This window comes from Coregonus lavaretus (genome assembly GCF_964263955.1).
Source record: "Coregonus lavaretus genome assembly, chromosome: 2".
Lineage (NCBI taxonomy): Eukaryota > Metazoa > Chordata > Actinopteri > Salmoniformes > Salmonidae > Coregonus > Coregonus lavaretus.
The window spans coordinates 86945696-86969952 of NC_139989.1; the positions used below are offsets into that span (position 1 = coordinate 86945696).

A 24257-nucleotide genomic window follows, 5' to 3' on the forward strand; every position below is an offset into this window, starting at 1 on the left:
AATTTTAGGTTCAGTTTAAGGTTTAATTTATTTGCGCCAAAGAAAATAAGTGATAAACAACAATACAGATGTTTTAAAAATTATTAAAAGAGGTGTGCTGGTTGGAAGCCGAAGGGCTTATAATGAAACCACACCAAAAAAAAACAATATACAATACATAAGTAAAAAACAAAAAACAAAAAAAGAAACAAAAAAAAAATTAAAAGGTTGGTTAAAACAGATAACAAAACCCATTAATCATAAATGTACAAATGAACCGATCAGCAATCGCAAAACTTTTTTTTGTAAGTGTGTGTGTGTGCATGTGTGGATGTGTGTGTGTGAGAGTTGGGCTATATGGAGGAGATTACTGAGTAGTTTGGTTCATCAGGCTGACCCCCAGTCTTCATGGAGGAGATTACTGAGTAGTTTGGTTCATCAGGCTGACCCCCAGTCTTCATGGAGGAGATTACTGAGTAGTTTGGTTCATCAGGCTGACCCCCAGTCTTCATGGAGGAGATTACTGAGTAGTTTGGTTCATCAGGCTGATCCCCCAGTCTTCATGGAGGAGATTACTGAGTAGTTTGGTTCATCAGGCTGATCCCCAGTCTTCATGGAGGAGATTACTGAGTAGTTTGGTTCATCAGGCTGATCCCCCAGTCTTCATGGAGGAGATTACTGAGTAGTTTGGTTCATCAGGCTGATCCCCCAGTCTTCATGGAGGAGATTACTGAGTAGTTTGGTTCATCAGGCTGATCCCCCAGTCTTCATGGAGGAGATTACTGAGTAGTTTGGTTCATCAGGCTGATCCCCCAGTCTTCATGGAGGAGATTACTGAGTAGTTTGGTTCATCAGGCTGATCCCCAGTCTTCATGGAGGAGATTACTGAGTAGTTTGGTTCATCAGGCTGATCCCCAGTCTTCATGGAGGAGATTACTGAGTAGTTTGGTTCATCAGGCTGATCCCCCAGTCTTCATGGAGGAGATTACTGAGTAGTTTGGTTCATCAGGCTGACCCCCAGTCTTCATGGAGGAGATTACTGAGTAGTTTGGTTCATCAGGCTGACCCCCAGTCTTCATGGAGGAGATTACTGAGTAGTTTGGTTCATCAGGCTGACCCCCAGTCTTCATGGAGGAGATTACTGAGTAGTTTGGTTCATCAGGCTGACCCCCAGTCTTCATGGAGGAGATTACTGAGTAGTTTGGTTCATCAGGCTGACCCCCAGTCTTCATGGAGGAGATTACTGAGTAGTTTGGTTCATCAGGCTGACCCCCAGTCTTCATGGAGGAGATTACTGAGTAGTTTGGTTCATCAGGCTGATCCCCAGTCTTCATGGAGGAGATTACTGAGTAGTTTGGTTCATCAGGCTGATCCCCCAGTCTTCATGGAGGGGATTATTGGGTAGTTTGGTTCATCAGGCTGATCCCCAGTCTTCATGGAGGAGATTACTGAGTAGTTTGGTTCATCAGGCTGATCCCCCAGTCTTCATGGAGGGGATTATTGGGTAGTTTGGTTCATCAGGCTGATCCCCCAGTCTTCATGGAGGAGATTACTGAGTAGTTTGGTTCATCAGGCTGATCCCCCAGTCTTCATGGAGGAGATTACTGAGTAGTTTGGTTCATCAGGCTGACCCCCCAGTCTTCATGGAGGAGATTACTGAGTAGTTTGGTTCATCAGGCTGACCCCCAGTCTTCATGGAGGAGATTACTGAGTAGTTTGGTTCATCAGGCTGATCCCCCAGTCTTCATGGAGGAGATTACTGAGTAGTTTGGTTCATCAGGCTGATCCCCCAGTCTTCATGGAGGGGATTATTGGGTAGTTTGGTTCATCAGGCTGACCCCCAGTCTTCATGGAGGGGATTATTGGGTAGTTTGGTTCATCAGGCTGACCTCCAGTCTTCATGGAGGGGATTATTGGGTAGTGTGGTTCATCAGGCTGATCCCCCAGTCTTCATGGAGGAGATTACTGAGTAGTTTGGTTAATCAGGCTGATCCCCAGTCTTCATGGAGGAGATTACTGAGTAGTTTGGTTCATCAGGCTGAACCCCAGTCTTCGTTGGAAGTTATTGAGGGATGATGAGGTTTATCGGCAATGTGAAGATAAGAATTCCAGAGTATTCCAGTAGTCTGATTCAATAGCCAGTCATTGTTCTCTTTCACAGCCCATTACCAAAGAGACTCTCACTGAGTTAAGATCGTGATGTGGATCAATGTATAAAAATATAACTTCCATGAAAAGTTCTTCATTGATCCAGTTTATGTCAACAACAAAAAATGCTGTTTTGTTACGTCTTGAACCTCAAAACAGGACATCTGGTTGGGGATTTCAAGGTACCCAAAATGCCCTAGATATGGGAACTACAGCATACTAGATATGGGAACTATACTAGGTATTGGTATGGGAACTATACTAGGTATTGGTATGGGAACTATACTAGGTATGGGAACTATACTAGGTATGGGTATGGGAACTATACTAGGAATGGGAACTATACTAGGTATGGGAACTATACTAGGAATGGGAACTATACTAGGTATGGGTATGGGAACTATACTAGGAATGGGAACTATACTAGGTATGGGAACTATACTAGGAATGGGAACTATACTAGGAATGGGAACTATACTAGGTATGGGTATGGGAACTATACTAGGAATGGGAACTATACTAGGTATGGGAACTATACTAGGAATGGGAACTATACTAGGAATGGGAACTGTATTAGGCATGGGAACTATACTCGGAATGGGAACTATACTAGGAATGGGAACTATACTAGGTATGTGTATGGGAACTATACTAGGAATGGGAACTATACTAGGAAGGGGAACTATACTAGGTATGGGAACTATACTAGGTATGGGAACTATACTAGGAATGGGAACTATACGAGGAATGGGAACTATACTAGGTATGGGAACTATACTAGGAATGGGAACTATACTAGGAATGGGAACTATACTAGGAATGGGAACTATACTAGGTAAGGGAACTATATTAGGTATGGGTATGGGAACTATACTAGGAATGGGAACTATACCAGGTATGGGAACTATACTAGGTATGGGAACTATACTAGGAATGGGTACTATACTAGGTATGGGAACTATACTAGGAATGCTAGCTGTGCCACTAGAGATCCTGGTTCGAATCCAGGCTCTGTCGTAGCCGGCCGCGACCGGGAGACCCATGGGACGGCGCACAATTGGCCCAGCGTCGTCCAGGGTAGGGGAGGGAATGGCCAGCAGGGGATGTAGCTCAGTTGGTAGAGCATGGCGTTTGCAACACCAGGGTTGTGGGTTCGATAAAATAATGTATGTGCTAACTGTAAGTCGCTCTGGATAAGAGCGTCTGCTAAATGACTTAAATGTAAATGTAATGAATGGGAACTATACTAGGTATGGGAACTATACTAGGTATGGGAACTATACTATGAATGGGAACTATACTAGGAATGGGAACTATACTAGGAATGGGTATGGGAACTATACTAGGTATGGGAACTATACTAGGAATGGGAACTATACTAGGAATGGAAACTATACTAGGAATGGGAACTATACTAGGAATGGGAACTATACTAGGAATGGGTATGGGAACTATACTAGGAATGGGAACTATACTAGGTATGGGAACTATACTAGGAATGGGAACTAACTAGGTATGGGAACTATATTAGGAATGGGAACTATACTAGGAATGGGAACTATACAAGGTATGGGAATTATACTGGGAATGGGAACTATACTAGGAATGGGAACTATACTAGGAATGGGAAATATACTAGGTATGGGAACTATACTAGGAATGGGAACTATACTAGGAATGGGAACTATACTAGGAATGGGAACTATACTAGGAATGGGAACTATACTAGGAATGGGAACTATACTAGGTATGGGAACTATACTAGGAATGGGAACTATACTAGGAATGTGAACTATTCTAGGTATGGGAACTATACTAGGTATGGGAACTATACTAGGAATGGGAACTATACTAAGAATGGGAACTATACTAGGAATGGGAACTATACTAGGTATGGGAACTATACTGGGAATGGGAACTATACTAGGAATGGGAACTATACTAGGAATGGGAAATATACTAGGTATGGGAACCATAGTAGGAATGGGAACTACACTAGGAATGGGAACTATACTAGGAATTGGAACTATACTAGGAATGGTAACTATACTAGGAATGGGAACTATACTAGGTATGGGAACTATACTAGGAATGGGAACTATACTAGGAATGGGAACTATACTAGGTATGGGAACTATACTAGGTATGGGAACTATACTAGGAATGGGAACTATACTAGGAATGGGAACTATACTAGGTATGGGAACTATACTAGGTATGGGAACTATACTAGGAATGGGAACTATACTAGAAATGGGAACTATACTAGGAATGGGAACTATACTAGGTATCGGAACTATACTAGGTATGGGAAATATACTAGGAATGGGAACTATACTAGGAATGGGAACTATACTAGGAATGGGAACTATACTAGGAATGGGAACTATACTAGGTATGGGAATCGCTTTGTGCTTCCGACATGTTGTATGGGTTCAGGATCTAACCACTTTGTGTTCAGACACGTTGTATTTTTAAAACTTATTTTTCAGATGTTTCAAGAGAATTTCAAGTTAAATGTTGCTTTTTTCTGTAATATTTATCCTGACAGACCAGTCCCAACACTGCTACACTGTGATGTTTATCCTGACAGATCAGTCCCAACACTGCTACACTGTTATGTTTATCCTGAAAGATCAGTCCCAACACTGCTACACTGTAATGTTTATCCTATTTGTAGGCCTAGATATCAGTGTTACAGTAGATTGATGATGTAGGACTATGTGTGTAGTCTTCCTATCTTAATGTATATAACATAGATGATGGTTCATTTGGGTCTACTATATTTAAGACAAAGTTCTGCAACGAAGTACAAAATACTAATAGGATTTATTCAGTGGTATCAAAAACAACTACTAACAAACATATGCAAAAATAGATATGATATAATAAGAAATATATTACTTTAGTTCAATAAATATCACATAGGTAATCAGACAGACAGCAGTCTCTGGTGAGTCTGTTCCCTGTCTTAGTGCTTTAGGGGTTCTGACTCTCTCCCAGAGCTGTTAATAGTACAAGATGCTAACAGAGCTAGCATGCTAATAATGCTAACTGAGCTGCTATTAACCGTACACGATGCTAACAGAACTAGCAGGCTAATAATGCTAACAGAGCTAGCAGCTGCTAACAGTACATGATGCTAACAGAGCTAGCATGATACTAACAGAGCTAGCGTTAGCTAACAGCTGCTAGCACTACAGAGGCATGGTGGCGTTTCAGAGCTATCTGATGGTTGGTTGTCAGGATCGTCAGGGTCTCATGGTGTTTTTTAAAAGGCCGCCATTTGCATCTGAATGTCCACTTTAAACTAAACCTTCTGGCGCTCTCCGAGCCGAGCTGGCTGATTGGCCAGAGATACATTCATTGTTCGTCAACAATAAAGAGTCTGAGGAGTGATTTATCCAAACCTGCGTCGTTCGGCGAGGCATTAGCGGGATTCCCTCAGGAAGACAGTGAACTAAGCTAAATTGTAATTTTAACTATTTTGCACTATGGCCTATTTATTGCCTTACCTCCATAACTTACTACATTTGCACACACTGTATATATATTTTCTGTTGTATTTTTGACTTTATGTTTTGTTTGTCCCATATGTAACTCTGTGTTGTTGTTTTAATCGCACTGCTATGCTTTATCTTGGCCAGGTCGCAGTTGTAAATGAGAACTTGTTCTCAACTGGCTTACCTGGTTAAATAAAGGTGAAATAAAAAAACATGAGAAAAAAAAGGGACATTGAAAGTAATTAATGATTCCTGAGAGTCTATTGGTTTCAATAAATATGACAACTGTCTGTGAGTGACCAAGGGAGGGTTTACATTTTGTTAAGAGTTGTGGCAGGTCCAAAAAATTATTTGACTACAATCTCTTCTCTTCATCCAATTAAAATACTTCTAACTTCTTTTAATGGATTGACCCTTCCCCAAGTCACCTTCAGCCATTGACTTCTCTGTCTTTTCCTAGACTAGAAGTTGAGGGTATTCTAGGTAGATCTGTGGGTGTCATTTACCTTCTACAAATGATGTTGTGATAACCATACTGACATATTGGTAGCGAGAGAAACTCCTTTCAAGGCGATGGGGCAGACCTGTGGATTTAACCCATAAACTGGGCCACTTGGATTGTCTCTCCAAAAGTTTGCCCTTTTGTCCAGTGATGCCAGGATCACTTCTTTATGACCTCTACACCAGGAAGGGCATCAGTGACCTTTACACCAGGAAGGGCATCAGTGACCTTTACACCAGGAAGGGCATCAGTGACCTTTACACCAGGAAGGGCATCAGTGACCTTTACACCAGGAAGGGCATCAGTGACCTTTACACCAGGAAGGGCATCAGTGACCTTTACACCAGGAAGGGCATCAATGACCTTTACACCAGGAAGGGCATCAATGAGGGTTCCATCAGTTCTAGAACTCAACGATTAGTCACCTGTAGTTGAGTGACACTGACAGTACAGTGGCAATGACCCTGTCACTAGCCTGTCACTACCCTGGCACTACCCTGTTACTACCCTGTTACTACCCTGTCACTCACTACACTGTCACTACCAGTATTGTGACAGTACAGTTCAAGTCCAGGCTAAGACAGACAACCCTCCATATGATCCTACTCTCCACCTTAGCAGCTGGGTGAGGTGGTGATGGGGCTGTGGAGGAAGGAGAGCTGTCCATGTCCAGCAGAGCCGTGGATAGGGATAGACACTGGGAAGTTAAAGACCGTACTGCTCTTTCCCAGGGCAGGACTCCCGGCCTCCGACGAGCAGGACGACGTAGCCAGGACCTGGGACTCAAACCGCAGCAGTTGGCCCATGAAGCTGAAGTTAGGACTGATGATGCTGCGCCGCTGCTTGACGAACTCGAAGGCCTCGTCCAGCTTCACGCGGTTGGTCCTCATCAAGTAGGCCAGACAGATGGTGGCGGAGCGGGAGATGCCGGCTTGGCAGTGGACAAACACACGGCCGCCTTTATTACGGATGGAGTCTATAGGAGAGAGAGAAGGAGAGGGGAGATTATTACAGATGGAGTCTATAGGACAGAGAGAAGGAGAGGGGAGATTATTACGGATGGAGTCTATAGGAGAGAGAGAAGGAGAGGGGAGATTAGTACGGATGGAGTCTATAGGAGAGAGAGAGAAGGAGAGGGGAGATTATTACAGATGGAGTCTATAGGAGAGAGAGAAAGAGAGGGGAGATTATTACGGATGGAGTCTATAGGAGAGAGAGAAGGAGAGGGGAGATTATTACGGATGGAGTCTATAGGAGAGAGAGATAAGGAGAGGGGAGATTATTACGGATGGAGTCTATAGGAGAGAGAGAAGGAGAGGGGAGATTAGTACGGATGGAGTCTATAGGAGAGAGAGAAGGAGAGGGGAGATTAGTACGGATGGAGTCTATAGGAGAGAGAGAAGGAGAGGGGAGATTATTACGGATGGAGTCTATAGGAGAGAGAGAAGGAGAGGGGAGATTATTACGGATGGAGTCTATAGGAGAGAGAGATAAGGAGAGGGGAGATTATTACAGATGGAGTCTATAGGACAGAGAGAAGGAGAGGGGAGATTATTACGGATGGAGTCTATAGGAGAGAGAGATAAGGAGAGGGGAGATTATTACAGATGGAGTCTATAGGAGAGAGAGAAGGAGAGGGGAGATTAGTACGGATGGAGTCTATAGGAGAGAGATAAGGAGAGGGGAGATTAGTACGGATGGAGTCTATAGGAGTGAGAGAAGGAGAGGGGAGATTATTACGGATGGAGTCTATAGGAGAGAGAGATAAGGAGAGGGGAGATTATTACGGATGGTGTCTATAGGAGAGAGAGAAGGAGAGGGGAGATTATTACGGATGGAGTCTATAGGAGAGAGAGATAAGGAGAGGGGAGATTATTACGGATGGAGTCTATAGGAGTGAGAGAAGGAGAGGGGAGATTAGTACGGATGGAGTCTATAGGAGAGAGAGAGAAGGAGAGGGGAGATTATTACAGATGGAGTCTATAGGAGAGAGAGATAAGGAGAGGGGAGATTATTACGGATGGAGTCTATAGGAGAGAGAGAAGGAGAGGGGAGATTAGTACAACGTTCAACTTTGTTTCAATACAACATATTCAACTTAGTTATGGTGTAAGTGTAGGACAGTTGTGTAAGTTGCCAGATTCTGAAAGGTTTCTCTTGACTGTGTTAGAACACCGTTGGTCCTTTGTAGCTCAGTTGGTAGAGCATGGCGCTTGTAATGACGGCGTAGTGGGTTTGATTCCCGGGACCACACATATGTAAAATGTATATACACGTGACTGTAAAATGCTTTGGATGAAAGTGGCTGCTAAAAAGGCGTTTACAATATTATATATTACCATTACCTAGCTATTGTTATTCCAGTGATACTAACAAGTCTGTCGTCTGTCTGTCTACACTGTTCTCCTTGCTCAGTCAGTAGACCTACTAAAGGCATCTGCGTGCTTCCCAGCCGGAACAGTTTGTGCACGTTTTTTGTTCGTTTTGGACTTCGGTAAGGGTTTTTTCGGCTGTTCGGGCAAACAAACATTTTTCTCAATGCAAGCCGAAGTTGGTAGCCGAAGTCTACACCCCTTTCGTCGGTGATTGGTCAGCAGTAGGGATTCTTCAATAAAGTATTTGTTGTCATTCAGAGATGACTCGCTTTCATGCAAAAAAAATTCATTGAGAAATACTGCACCAAACATCTTAGTTAGATGTAAAATTGCGCGACTAAGATCTCCTCTGCAAAAACATCCAAATGAATGACAGATTTCTTGAGTTATCTTAGATTAACTCTGACTATTTTGAGGAAGTGTATACTGGCTACTCCGTATCAAGAAATAGCGGGTAGCTACTGGTAACTTTTAGCAATGGTGGATAGTTGTTTCCAATGTTATTTCACGCTTAAGAGTACCTGTAATTAAGCCAGCTAGCTACCTACCATTCAGCTGTTTTTCTAACCTCATTATCTGAGGCATCAACGTTAGGTAGTTAGTAGCTACTGTACTTAATTACAGCTACTGATTGCAGAAGACAAATGTCTTCTTGTCTGCCACCCAGACAGCTGGCGTTGGGTAAGTTTGGCTTTATACATAGCTTGGGCTTTGTCGAGTAAGGCTTCAATTATGTATTTAGATTGTAGTTAGGTATTGTAGGTAGGCATCGTGGGCTGTTGTGGGTAGTTATTGTAGGTTAGCATTGTATTCGGCGGTGCCGGGTGTAGCACGAAGCTAGCTAGCTAGCTAACTCACCTCCTGGACGAGCTGGCGAGTAGCTATTAGCAACGGTAGCAACTAGATACAATATCCTTTTAGCCAGCTACATTTGTTAGCAGCGCCGCCGTTTTTCAAACAAAGTCAACACAGCAGCCATTGCAAGCTAGCCAACATGACCAGCTAGCTGTACTGTAGCAGCTAAATACAATATATTTGTGCTAGCTAGCCAACGTTTAATTATTGCTGCGTTATGAAAGGAACTAGACACGGACACGAATTATCTGTTTAGTGTGTTAACACACTATTGGTAGTTTGTTGTAACCAAGTATTGGTGCTAAACTGTGTGTTATTGGATGCTAGCATGCTAGTTAGCTATGGCGTCATAGTTAGCTAGCTGAATAAAGTAAGTTGAGTCTATTCCTTGAAACATTGAACCGCTGTAGTTCACAAACAATTCTAATTTCTAAAGTGGAAGTTGGGAGAGTTTTTATTCGGGTGGTTCAGTGAAACAATTATAGTATCTGAGGTGGAAGTTGGGTGAGTTATATTTGGGAGTTTTGGTGAGGGAGGCCCTACTCTCTCCTTTCCCAGATGTTTAGTTCATTTCATTCCGATCTCCTCTGCATTATTGTAGCCATTTGCTACAGCCTGTCAACTATGCCTCTGCCTATCCCTGTTCTCTCCTCTCCGCACAGGCTACACAAACGCCTCACACCGCGTGGCTGCTGCCTCTCTAACCTGGTGGTCCCTGCACGCACCCCACACCTGGAGTTCCAGGTCTCAGGCAGCCTCTGGAACTGCCGTTCAGCTGCCAACAAGGCTGACTTCATCCCGGCCTATGCTAACCTCCAGTCCCTCGACTTCCTGGCGCTGACGGAAACATGGATTACCACTGAAAACACTGCTACTCCTACTGCTCTCTCCTCGTCTGACCATGTGTTCTCGCATACCCCGAGAGCATCTGGTCAGAGGGGTGGTGGCACAGGAATCCTCATCTCTCCCAAGTGGACATTCTCAATTTTTCCCCTAACCCATCTGTCTATCTCCTCATTTGAATTCCATGCTGTCACAGTCACTAGCCCATTTAAGCTTAATATCCTTGTCATCTATCGCCCTCCAGGTTCCCTTGGAGAGTTCATCAATGAGCTTGACGCCTTGATAAGTTCCTTTCCTGAGGATGGCTCACCCCTCACAGTTCTGGGGGATTTCAACCTCCCTACGTTTACATTTGACTCATTTCTCTCTGCCTCCTTCTTTCCACTCCTCTCCTCTTTTGACCTCACCCTCTCACCGTCCCCCCCTACTCACAAGGCAGGCAATACGCTTGACCTCATCTTTACTAGATGCTGCTCTTCTACTAATCTCACTGCAACTCCCCTCCATGTCTCCGACCACTACTTTGTATCCTTTTCTCTCTCGCTCTCCTCCAACACTACTCACTCTGCCCCTACACAGATGGTAATGCGCCGCCGCAACCTTCGCTCTCTCTCTCCCACTACTCTCTCCTCTTCCATCCAATCATCTCTTCCCTCTGCTCAATCCTTCTCCCTCCAATCTCCTAATTCTGCCTCCTCAACCCTCCTCTCCTCCCTTTCTGCATCCTTTGACTCTCTGTGTCCCCTATCCTCCCGGCCGGCTCGGTCCTCCCCTCCAGCTCCGTGGCTTGATGACTCATTGCGAGCTCACAGAACAGAGCTCCGGACAGCGGAGCGGAAATGGAAGAAAACTAAACTCCCTGCCGACCTGGCATCTTTTCACTCCCTCCTCTCTACATTTTCTTCATCTGTTTCTGCTGCTAAGGCCACTTTCTACCACTCTAAATTCCAAGCATCTGCCTCTAACCCTAGGAAGCTCTTTGCCACATTCTCCTCCCTGCTGAATCCCCCCCCCCCCCCCCCCCTCTCTCTCTGTGGATGACTTCGTCAACCACTTTGAAAAGAAGGTTGACGACATCCGATCCTTGTTTGTTAAGTCTAATGACACTGCTGGTCCTGCTCACACTGCCCTACCCTATGCTTTGACTTCTTTCTCCCCTCTCTCTCCAGATAAAATCCTGCGACTAGTGACTGCAGGCCGCCCAACAACCTGCCCGCTTGACCCCATCCCCTCCTCTCTTCTCCAGACCATCTCCGTTGACCTTCTCCCCTACCTCACCTCGCTGATCAACTCATCCTTGACCGCTGGCTATGTCCCTTCCGTCTTCAAGAGAGCGAGAGTTGCACCCCTTCTCAAAAAACCAACACTCGATCCCACTGATGTCAACAACTACAGACCAGTATCCCTTCTTTCTTTTCTTTCCAAAACTATTGAGCGTGCCATCTTTAGCCAACTCTCTTGCTATCTCTCTCAGAATGACCTTCTTGATCCAAACCAGTCAGGTTTCAGGACTGGTCATTCAACTGAGACTGCTCTTCTCTGTGTCACGGAGGCTCTCCGCACTGCTAAAGCTAACTCTCTCTCCTCTGCTCTTGTCCTTCTAGACCTGTCTGCTGCCTTTGATACTGTGAACCATCAGATCCTCCTCTCCACCCTCTCCGAGCTGGGCATCTCCGGCGCGGCTCACTCCTGGATTGCGTCCTACCTGACCGGTCGCTCCTACCAAGTGGCGTGGCGAGAAGCTGTCTCCGCACCACGTGCTCTCACCACTGGTGTCCCCCAGGGCTCAGTTCTAGGCCCTCTCCTATTCTCCCTATACACCAAGTCACTTGGCTCTGTCATATCCTCACATGGCCTCTCCTATCATTGCTACGCTGACGATACACAACTAATCTTCTCCTTTCCCCCTTCTGATAACCAGGTGGCGAATCGCATCTCTGCATGTCTGGCAGACATATCAGTATGGATGACGGATCACCACCTCAAGCTGAACCTTGGCAAGACGGAGCTGCTCTTCCTCCCGGGGAAGGACTGCCCATTCCATGATCTCGCCATCACGGTTGACAACTCCGTTGTGTCCTCCTCCCAGAGTGCGAAGAGCCTTGGCGTGACCCTGGACAACACCCTGTCGTTCTCCGCTAACATCAAGGTGGTGACCCGATCCTGCAGGTTCATGCTCTACAACATTCGGAGAGTACGACCCTGCCTTACACAGGAAGCGGCACAGGTCCTAATCCAGGCACTTGTCATCTCCCGTCTGGATTACTGCAACTCGCTGTTGGCTGGGCTCCCTGCCTGTGCCATTAAACCCCTACAACTCATCCAGAATGCCGCAGCCCGTCTGGTGTTCAACCTTCCCAAGTTCTCTCACGTCACCCCGCTCCTCCGCACACTCCACTGGCTTACAGTTGAAGCTCGCATCTGTTACAAGACCATGGTGCTTGCCTATGGAGCTGTGAGGGGATCGGCACCTCTGTACCTTCAGGCTCTGATCAGTCCCTACACCCAAACGAGGGCATTGCGTTCATCCACCTCTGGCCTGCTGGCTCCCCTTCCTCTGCGGAAGCATAGTTCCCGCTCAGCCCAATCAAAACTGTTCACTGCTCTGGCACCCCAATGGTGGAACAAGCTCCCTCACGACGCCAGGACAGCGGAGTCACTCACCACCTTCTGGAGACATTTGAAACCCCACCTCTTTAAGGAATACCTGGGATAGGATAAAGTAATCCTTCTACCCCCTTGCCCACCCCCTAAAAAAAAAAAAAAAAAAAAAAAAAAAAAAAACATATTGTAAAGTGGTTATCCCACTGGCTATAGGGTGAATGCACCAATTTGTAAGTCGCTCTGGATAAGAGCGTCTGCTAAATGACGTAAATGTAAATGTAAAGATGGACAAACAGTACTATTGCTGCTTTTTTCTAGTTTTTGAAGCGAAGGTCTGTTAAGGGAGTGTGGAGCACACTCGTTGGGTTCCCCTAGCCGACGTCAGCTAGGCGCCAGCCGAACTGAAGCATGCGGAAGCGTTAAGCCACAGCAGGAAGTGACCAACATCCTCTTTGCTCAGTCAGTAGGCCTACTAAGCCACAGTAGGAAGTGACCAATCGAAAAGTAGGTGACTTTCAGTTGCAAATCACCCTCCATAGTGTTGCTAACTAATGGTGTTGCTAACGGACCCATCTCATTAACCCAGGAAAGGGGTCAGTTAGACAGGGGGTTGGGGGTTGATCAGGGGGGTTATTCCCCAAGGAGAGGGGGGCAGAAGGGGACAAAGGGGGGTTAGCTGCCCCCCTGCTGGGGTTATTAATCTGGGAGAAAGGCCGGCCTTGAGCCTGGTGGAAAAAACTGCCCTTTGTCCAGACAGAACAAAGAGTTGGAAGGGAGAGGAGGGAGCTGCATTCAACCATCAGCCTCTCTCTGGCTGCGTCCCAAACGGTACCCTATTCCCTTTATAGTGCACTACTTTAGACCAGAGCCTTATGGACCCGATGAGCCCTAAGATAGTGCACTATAACGGGAATAGGATGCCATTTGGGACGCAGATCTTTCTGGCCTGCTACTACAAAAGCAGAATGAGGCCTGGGTCTGTTGGGTCTGCTTCGTGGCTCCCACATGATAAGGGACCCTCTGTTGGGTATGCTTCGTGGCTCCCACATGATAAGGGACCCTCTGTTGGGTCTGCTTCGTGGCTCCCACATGATAAGGGACCCTCTGTTGGGTCTGCTTCCTGGCTACCACATGAAAAGGGACCCTCTGTTGGGTCTGCTTCGTGGCTACCACATGAAAAGGGACCCTCTGTTGGGTCTGCTTCGTGGCTCCCACATGAAAAGGGACCCTCTGTTGGGTCTGCTTCGTGGCTACCACATGAAAAGGGACCCTCTGTTGGGTCTGCTTCGTGGCTCCCACATGAAAAGGGACCCTCTGTTGGGTCTGCTTCGTGGCTCCTACATGAAAAGGGAACCTCTGTTGGGTCTGCTTCGTGGCTACCACATGATAAGGGACCACCTCTTTAAAAGGGGGGTCTAGTAGAGGGGTGGATGGGGTGTGATGATGTCACCACCATTGTGGTGGAGCAGGGAGCCCTGGCTCAGACAGCTGGTCGGGGTTTTGGAGGGAACTTTTTTCAATTGAAATCCAAGTCATTGAATGGAGGAGAGGAGGGAGGGATGGAGAGAGGGGGTTGGCTGTTGAGTTGTAGTAGTTTGTTTTCCCGCCAAGCCAATGGCTTCCATGACTACAGCTGCGGTTGCCTTGCTTGGTGATTGTGTCCTATGTTTGTCAGTTAACTAGAGCTATGAGAGAATTAAAACTGAACTAGTTAGCTAGCTACTTACAGTGACTGCGATATCGTGACCTGCGCAAAGCATCGCAGCTCTCAGAACTGTTTTGTAGTGAATTCTTCTTTCATAAACCCATTAAAGTCCTCACCTTAAAGGCACCTAAAGTGCAGTGTATCAAAATCCCCAAATCCCATTTTTTTTTTAGGGGGGTGCAGTCGCACATAGAACCTTACGGCTCTGAAATGTCAATCTGGGTTCAGCCATACAGTTCTATCTGATACTTCTGAATTAGACATGTTCCGTGGCTATTTAAATAAATAAATGATAGAATAACACTATTTTACCAAGATAGAGTCAGAACACATCATCCAATACATTAAGAAATGTATTATGATCATCAGACAAATGACTGTCATCACTGAACAACGATGTGACAACATCATTTGCTTTAAGATTTCTGTCAGTGTTGTTTTTTTGCTTGAGTGCCATTATCGCTGGCTAGACTAGCTTAGACCAGACTCCCGAGTGGCGCAGTGGTCTAAGGCACTGCATCTCAGTGCTTGAGGCGTCACTACAGACTCCCCCTGGTTCGATTCCAGGCTGTATCACAACCGGCCGTGATTGGGAGTCCCATAGGTGCAGCGCACAATTGGCCCAGCGTCGTCCGGGTTTGGCCGGTGTAGGCCGTCATTGTAAATAAGAATGTGTTCTTAACTGACTTGCCTAGTTAAATAAAGGTAAAATAGAGGGAGGTGGCAAAGACATGTTCTGATTGGTCCGTCTGTATTTCTCAGGCTTGTAATTGGATTGCAGATAGAACCTTAGAGCGCCAAGTTCAAATGGGTTTATGCAGATCGAACTTTCTAGTTATACTTTTGATCACTTAAAATCTAACTTCACAGACATATGAAATAACCATTTAAAGATCAATTATATGTGAATAATTCATTTTTAGTCCCGAGGTGTTTTCTTACCTATCTACCTGAAGTTGAATACACTGACGGTTAGTCGCTCTGGATAGGAGTGTCTGCTAAATTACCAAAATGTAATGTAAATGTAATGTAGCCTAAGACAGTTAAGACACTCACCGATAAACTCTATGGCCTCGTTGAACCAGGAGGAGATGTCAGCCTTGTGGTTGTCCTCTACAGGGATACTCTTGTACTGGAAGGACTCTTCAAAGTGGTTGGGGCAGTTAGCTGATACGTTGATAAGAGCAGTGATACCCAGCATGTCTAACATGTCCTTTCTGGAGGCATGGTAGGCACTGCCCAGGTAGAGGAAGGGAAGGATCTCCACTGGACCACCCTGGAGAGGAGGAGTGGAACAGGCCAGAAAACAGTCAACCACCAGCCCTAAAGAGTTAGGCTGTAATAAAGTTAGTCTAAGATGTCAAAATATATAGTTTGATGACACACTGACACTGTTTTGAGAGTAATAACGTGTCAAAGTGTTATTGGAGATGAAGATAGGAACAGAAACCAATGTCAAATCCAAGCCCCTTGTAGCTCAGTTGGTAGAGCATGGCGCTTGCAACGCCAGGGTTGTGGGTTCGACTCCAACGGGGGGGCCAGTATGGAAAATATATGCACTCACTAACTGTAAGTCACTCTGGATAAGAGCATCTGCTAAAATGACTAAAAAATAAATACAATAAAAAGCCTATAAATACTTATGCCTACCAGACTGAGGTTAGTTTAAGGTTGCAGAATATATTGTCTGATGACACACTGACATTTGTTTATTTACTATACAGGTAAAAGTGCTGTTACACAGTAATAACATACAAAATACACGTTTAAAAGAAAACCTACCTGGTCATAGAGAGCTGTACTGCATGGACTGCAGCTGGGGTCGGCGCTGTCTGGACGGGCGCTGAGGGGCAGACTCAGTCCCGGTGGAGCTGACGGATTGGTGCACATCTCTGGATACTCCGAGGAGAACGTGTCAAACCCACCTAAACAATGTCAAGATAGGACGTAAGGATACCGTCCAACAGTCCCGTCACCATCTCAGTTACAGGACGTAAGGATACCGTCCAACAGTCCCGTCCCCATCTCAGTTACAGGACGTAAGGATACCGTCCAACAGTCCCGTCACCATCTCAGTTACAGGACGTAAGGATACCGTCCAACAGTCCCGTCACCATCTCAGTTACAGGACGTAAGGATACCGCCCAACAGTCCCGTCACCATCTCAGTTACAGGACGTAAGGATACCGTCCAACAGTCCCGTCACCATCTCAGTTACAGGACGTAAGGATACCGTCCAACAGTCCCGTCACCATCTCAGTTACAGGACGTAAGGATACCGTCCAACAGTCCCGTCACCATCTCAGTTACAAGCAGCTGTATAGTGGCTATTTTGGCACAGTCACAGCGTTCACCTCATAACTGACGTAGGCCTACACTACGGCACGTTTGTTGTGAGCCGTTCGTCATTACCATGAGTGTGTGATCAATATAGATATAGGCTACTATAACACGTTTATAATAAATCAAATTACCTTTGAGAAAGAAGACACTGGCTCCACACGGGTCTCGGCACAGAGCTGTCACGGCGAGCATTAGAGTCCCGTCATTCTTCACTTGGCCGAAGTCCAAACTCCGATCATCCAGAAACACCACCGACCGATACTCCCCTGAGAGAAGCCGGTTCCGCGTGTCCTCGTTGGGCACGATGTGTCCCACCCCCAGCCCCCTTCGGGCCGCGGACGTTGGTGGACCCGGAGATGTGAGAGGAGTTGAAGGAGAAGAATGAGCGGCAGTCCAGGACCAGACAGCCCGGGTCTTCACCCCTCCAGCAGCCCGCGGAGGGACACGGCATCGATGCTGGGGTATTGGTATTATTTTATGTATCATTAAGGCACATGTAGGGAAATGCCAAAGGTAAAATATAATAAACATGTTTGATATTTTATAATCCAGATACATGCTTAAATAAGGAATATAGACATGTAGTATATGCTGTGTTTTAAATGAATGCATGTGTTCTTTCACAGAGGCTCTCAACAGTGTGCATTACATTAGTTCTTTTTTAAGAAGGGGCCTAAGCCAAGCAGCCAATAGAATGATAGAATGAGAGGCTTCATATAGAAAAAAGCATTCATGACCTTTTGGAGTGGACATTGTGTGACAGCTGGACGTTGAAAAAGAAGGGTGGTGCAGAACTAAAATAAGTTAGGAATGTACGCATGTTTGTTCATTTGTGTGTATATAAGAGATCTCTAAGCCAGAGAGAGACAGTTGTTCCATGGAGCAAGCTCGGCTTTGTTATGCAATAAAGTCTAATTCTTGGATTCACAAGCTCTGGTGTCTTGAGAGATATTTTTGAGTTGATTAATTATTAGTCAAATATTTCTACCACATAATTGGCAAGCTTTTGCCAGGAGTTGAAAAATAGGGACCAGAGACGGTATACATCTGCAGTTGGGAAACGGCTTGGACGGACCATACAAACAAAAGCGGCCGCTTTTAAAAGGTAAGCCAAGTTCTTACTTATATAGTATAACATTTGTGTGGTCCGATCCGGGGCTCGGCAACATCTAAAGAAATACCAAATAGGTCTCTCCAAATTTAAGAACCAGAAAATTAAAGACTAGGAGCTTTTGAATTTAAGAATACATGTCGCTGTTGTTTGTCTGAACCGTCTGTTCAATTGATTTGATTCATTTGATTCATCTTGCTGATCGCTTTGTCTGGGTCATTTCGGCACGGGTGGTTGTCCATCTGGTTGAGCGATCAGACAATAACATGTTAAGTCCTGTGAATACCGCTATAAACGTGTAGCGAAGGTGTATCGTTTATAGGCTGCTTAGGTAGGCAGAAATCCTGTGTAATACCGCTCCTTTTTCTGTGTTGAGGAAGTGTAACAGAAAAAATAGGGCAGAATTTACAGGTCACTTAGGAAAGCGTAGTAGAAGTCCAGGTGTGTAGAGGAAATGTAACACCTAGGGGGCTAAATAAATAGAAATCCTGTGGATACCGCTTTGGAGAGCTAAAATTAGCACTCAAGAGGTCTGAACGGGCAGGTGGCTAGCTAAATTTGGGACCTACGGTACCGCTCTAATGAGGAATTCATTGTTAGAGGTCTGCTCGGGTAGGTAGTAAATACAAATCCTGTGGATACCGCTTTGGAGAGCTAAAATTAGGACTCCAGAGGTCTGAACGGGCAGGTGGCTAGCTAAATTTGGGACCTACGGTACCACTCTAATGAGGAATTCATTGTTAGAGGTCTGCTCGGGTAGGTAGGGCATCATCCTGTGTTGTGGTGATGCCAAAATTAGGTAGGGTCGATCAGGTAAAAAAGTTAGGTCATCCGGCGTAGGTGACAGCATAAATTGGAGTAACACCGGTCATCCTGAGTAGGTGAACGGGTTAAATAGCTACAAGGGCTTCAAAATATTGAGAAAGTGTTAAATAGAGTAGGTCTGCTCATCTCGTATGGGTGAATGGTTTGCTTGGGCGGCTGTGAGTCATTCAACTGTCTGATTCATTTGGGCACAAGTGTGTTGGGGAGAGAAGTGTGTTTGAGGTCGTTTGAAGTGTCGGTGTTTGGTGGAGAAAGGTTGGCGCACCTTTCCTGGACCGTTGTTTGAGTATAACCTGGTAGGAAGGACGCACCCGGTCTCACACCAAGAGAGGAAGAGTGAATGGTGCGTGGATATTACATTTAAGTCATTTAGCAGACGCTCTTATCCAGAGCGACTTACAGTTAATGAATACATATTTTTTTTATACTGGCCCCCCGTGGGAATCGAACCCACAACCCTGGCATTGCAAACGCCATGCTCTATCAACTGAGCTACATACCTGCCGGCCATTCCCTCCCCTACCCTGGGCCAATTGTGCGCCGCCCATGAGTCTCCCGATCGCGGCCGGCGGCGACAGAGCCTGGATTTGAACCAGGATCTCTAGTGGCACAGTTAGCACTGCGATGCAGTGCCTTAGACCACTGCGCCACTCAGGAGATTCATTGACCAACTGAGTGTAGAAAAATTCACGTTACCAAGAGGGGTAGAATAAATCCTGTTGGAGGAACAGGTCACGTGTACCGGTGTGGTCATATGACGTCTATGCATTGTATTTTGATAAATCTTTTAGGGTATGTTTCTGACATTATATTTAGAAACTTTAGAGGTGATGTAGTATTATGATAAATTGACTACAGTAAAATAATAACAAGGATAGGGTTAACATTCCAAATTTGGGCCCTTTGATAGAATAAAATATTCCTGTAGGTCATACAAATAGTAATTAAGGGCGTTTAAGAACAACATTGTATAAATATGGAATAAAAGTGGTATAATGGTGTAAATTAGTCGCACTCTGAAGTTTGAATGATGAGATATAGAGGTGTGTTTGATAATTATATATACGCTGGAATAATAAGCTTTTCTTGTAAATTATATCTTGGAGTTTCATACAACAATGCCTGTCATAGAATTTTGTAAGATCAGGGAATAGTAATAATAATAATAATAATAATATGCCATTTAGCAGACGCTTTTATCCAAAGCGACTTACAGTCATGCGTGCATACATTTTTTTTTGTGTATGGGTGGTCCCGGGGATCGAACCCACTACCTTGGCGTTACAAGCGCCGTGCTCTACCAGCTGAGCTACAGAGGACCACATAGTGGTCAGCATAGTGACCAGCATATATGATTCTAGGAGGATTCTATGACTGAGGGAAAGGATTTGGGTAATTTGTTGTTCGTTCCGCTGAGACTATATTGTGATTAACAGATTGTGGCAATAAAGAATAATTAGAAACATGAATGGTTTGGTAGATATGAATATAGTGGAATATAATAAATGTTATGTGAGTGTGATTTAATACGAGGGATTGGATAAAATTATAGGTGTTGACTTGCCCAAACACGTAGATGTACGTGGAAATGGGAGAGAGTACATAGGACATGTGGTAGAATTAATCATTATAATAAACTATCTATTATTTCAGAAGCAGAGGTAAGATAGTCAAGAAATTTTAGTATGTTAGGGGAAAATATAATTCATTTGGTTAGGTCGTTAGATCTGTTTCCAAATCAATGAATGTGGGGTTTGACTCGTTGACTGTTAAATTGTATACGTTGAGCGTGTGAGATCTGTGTCCTTCAAAGCTATTTTCTGATAAGGTGTGGTATGTGCCAGAAACTATAACTACTGACCATTATCATTGGAATAAAGGAGGATTAACTTGTCATTTCTATAAAGCATAGATTCTGCATCGCTGAACAGAGTCTAGGTTTTCTAAGTATAGTTTAGCTATAGTTGTGGGTTGTTTAGATTGAAGGAACAGTCAGGATAAGATTTGAAGATTTAGCAGCCTGAGTCTTTTCAGACTGAATTTATTCTTATTCAACGGGAAAGACGGAGGAGTGTCTATAGTCTAAATCAGAAAGGACAGTTACATTTGAATAGCGGACTGGCAATTTGGATAGAGATTTGGCCATAATTTGAATTGTTTAGGTAGACTGGAATGAAAGTAAGGTCTTTTAATAATATGAATATAAATATATTATTAGTTATTGTTGGGATGTGAATAGACTTTACTAATGACATGAACTAGTTTCCGGTTAAAAGAGAGTCATACTTGCTTGACTGTATCAAGCTGAAAGAGTTATTTAAAGCAAGTTTGAATAGCTGGATGGAAAACATTTATTTGACAAAATTCTAATTGTTATTACTTTATTCTATGGTTCGCGTGACACCAGTGGTGTATGCGAATAGTTGAATTCTAGAATGATAATGTATTTTCGTTACGTGAACTAGGGGATGCAAGGAGCTTTGGCTATTATACTGAGTGAATAGCACCAATTTAGAGTTGGTTCTAGATTTGTTGAATAAACAAACTTATATTTTAAACTAAAGTAATGCAATAGGCTACAATTATAACATTATCAGAAAAAGGCACTATACGCTCATCTGTGGTCCTCTGTAGCTCAGTTGGTAGAGCACGGTGCTTGCAGCGCCAGGGTTGGGTGTTAGATTCCCAAAGGGGGCTAGTATAATAATGTTGTTTGGAATAAGAGCATCTGCTGAAATGTTAACGGGTATGGAGAGGAGAGTACGTGGTAGTCATTGAATAAGGTTTTGCTAGATTAAACGAGTGACAATAGTGGAATATGTCTATAAATAAATTGGATTGTGATAAATGGATGATTTCAATCTATGATGGTAAACTACAGCAAGTGTTTGGTGTTACTTGTAGCTTACTTAGAAAGGATAGTTAATTCATTCTAATAATGGCGGAGTGATGGTTTAATTGCGTGGCTATTATTTTAGTAGATTACAAGAGAAATAGGATATAGTTTACGACGCATGGAGAAGGGAATGTCTTATATGGTAATAGATAAACTGAACCAAACATGACGTTACTACGGCAATTTAGGATGGTTAATGTTGTTAATTTCGGTTTTTAAACCCTATGATAGAGGTAAATGCAGAACGCTGTTTGAAAGTGTGTTTTATTAGTAGGTCTGCTAGTAAAAATGGAAGAATTTCCATTTTTGTCTGCAGGTGTTAACCATTGGGGCTTGCTGAAACGTGAGAGCGCTATAAAGGACATTATGGGTTACGTTAGGTGTACAAGGATCGCGTTTTTGTAGGAAGTCGTAGGAGGTTGAATATTATCGGCAGGAAATTGCTAGCTAGTTAGCGGTGAGAGCTAGTGCGGTTTTCGTTGGGTGACGTCACTTGCTCTATGAACTGGAAGTAGATGCTTTGCGTGGCATAGGTGGAGCGACGGGTAACGGTGCTTAGATGGTGAATGTTGTCGATGTGTGCATAGGGTCCCTGGTTCGAATCCAGTAAGGGGCAGTAAGCAAATCTTTTACATTGATGTGAATTACTGGTTTCATTGATAACATTATAGGAAAGATGTTGTCCTACCAATCCATGTCGGATAGGATAACATAGTAATTAAAATTGCATATTGGTGAATTGGATGTTTTATTGGTTTTTACTATAAATATAAAATAATTTGTCATCTGTTGAGGTACCGTTATGAGGGAAATTAGCGGTAGAGTATTATAGATATTGTAGAGGGTTTAAAAAATAAGTTAATTGGGTAATGAGACAGGTTGACTTGATGTTGAATGGGATTGTTTAATAGAAGTAATCATTTCTATTTAGGAGAATGAGAATATGTTATTAGGTAGTATTGCTTTGTGGAGACGATTTACTAATGAAGAACATGTCTCGATAGTTGAATAAGGAACGATATTTGATCATTGATCATTCTTATTATGACATTATATAGTTTGTTTAAACAGCGGTGAATTATGACGATGTTTCATTACTTCTGATAACGATAATCTGTTTATAGTACGTTGAACGATGGGAGATAGTTGTTGCTGTTGGCCTGATGGATTAAGTAGACATCTTTTTATGGGTTTCGGATTATGAAACAATACGTTTATATTTAAAAAAGAAACATCAATGCAACAGTTTGCGACGTTTAAATTACTAAAATGGGGTTATAGGTTTATAGTGGAAGGTGTAGTTAACTTAATAAAACTTGTTATTATCTAGTGTCTTCTAAGTGTGAGTTTTCTTTTAAGGATTGATGGGAGTCTCCTATAATATTATGTTAGGGGTAAAGTAGAACACGACGTATCAAACAATTTTAAATCGATGCTGGGGTTAATGATTGTTGATGAGATAGGACTGGGGATATATGTATGATGTTTTGTGTGTAATTACTATCTTTGGATTGTTGATTATATGTTAACGACATGTATACTTTCTCTTCCAGGAACATGGGGATTTCTTTATTGGGAGGTTTAAAAAGTCTGTAGGCTAGGGTGGAACTAGTTAGTAAAATTAAGTAGTTTTATTTTTAGGTTGTCATAGGGAGCTACCAAAATAAATAAGGCCTGGCCATTTTTGTTTGTTTATTGTTTTACTATATGGTGTTCGAATAACCATAAACAAATTACTTAGTATGAAATGCTATTCTGTATAGGATTTTTATTTCTATTTTGGGTTTTTTGACAGGATGGAAGTGAAATATCTTAAAGGGGCATACGCATGTAATTTGGGTTTTATTTACTGAGGGATAAGTAAACATGTGTGATTTATTTTGAAAAGAGCTGTACTAAGGACTTACTGTACACTCGGGATACAACATTTATGAAATGTTTTGATGGTTATTAATGAGTAGTATACTATTGGATGAAACAATTCATTGAATTTAAATGACCTCTGAAATCTGTCCTGGCTTTATAGTGTGTCACGAACGTCAAAAGGAGGAGACCAAAGCGCAGCGTGTTGAGCGAACATCGTAGACTTTATTATAAAGAAACCACGATCAAAACAACAAACCAAATACGACGAAAGTGAAGTTCAATACTGATAATGACTAACAGCAACAAGGAAACAAAAACCCACAAAACCAAGGTGAACACACACAGTATAAATATGGCTCCCAATCAGAGATAACGAGCCGACAGCTGACACTCGTTACCTCCGATTGGGAGTCATACGACTAATCAACATCAAAACCAAAAATAGAAAATGAAACAACTAGATCCCACAATGAACTACACCCAAACGAAAATGACAACCCTGGCTCACTACTAAGAGTCCCGGAGCCAGAACGTCACAGTACCCCCCCCCTAAAGGCGCGGACTGCGACCGCGCCTCACAACCCCACAATAGGGGAGGGCTGGGTGGGTGTTGCTCCCCGGAGGCGGTTCCGGCTCCGGGCTTGACCACCACCCCACTATAGTTACTACCCGCTTACTTAACCTCCTCCCAATGACCACCCT

General features: G+C 43.8%; 1 pseudogene across 1 annotated transcript; it reads right to left on the reverse strand.

The window, feature by feature from the left end:
- Positions 1-6673: 6673 nt before the first annotated feature.
- On the reverse strand, positions 6674-18740 carry LOC311141077 (dual specificity protein phosphatase 1-like; annotated as a pseudogene). The gene is made up of 5 exons: positions 18682-18740; positions 16989-17313; positions 16297-16439; positions 15571-15790; positions 6674-7108 (listed from the first exon to the last, which is right to left on the reverse strand). The product of its transcript is annotated as a dual specificity protein phosphatase 1-like (transcript).
- Positions 18741-24257: the final 5517 nt, after the last annotated feature.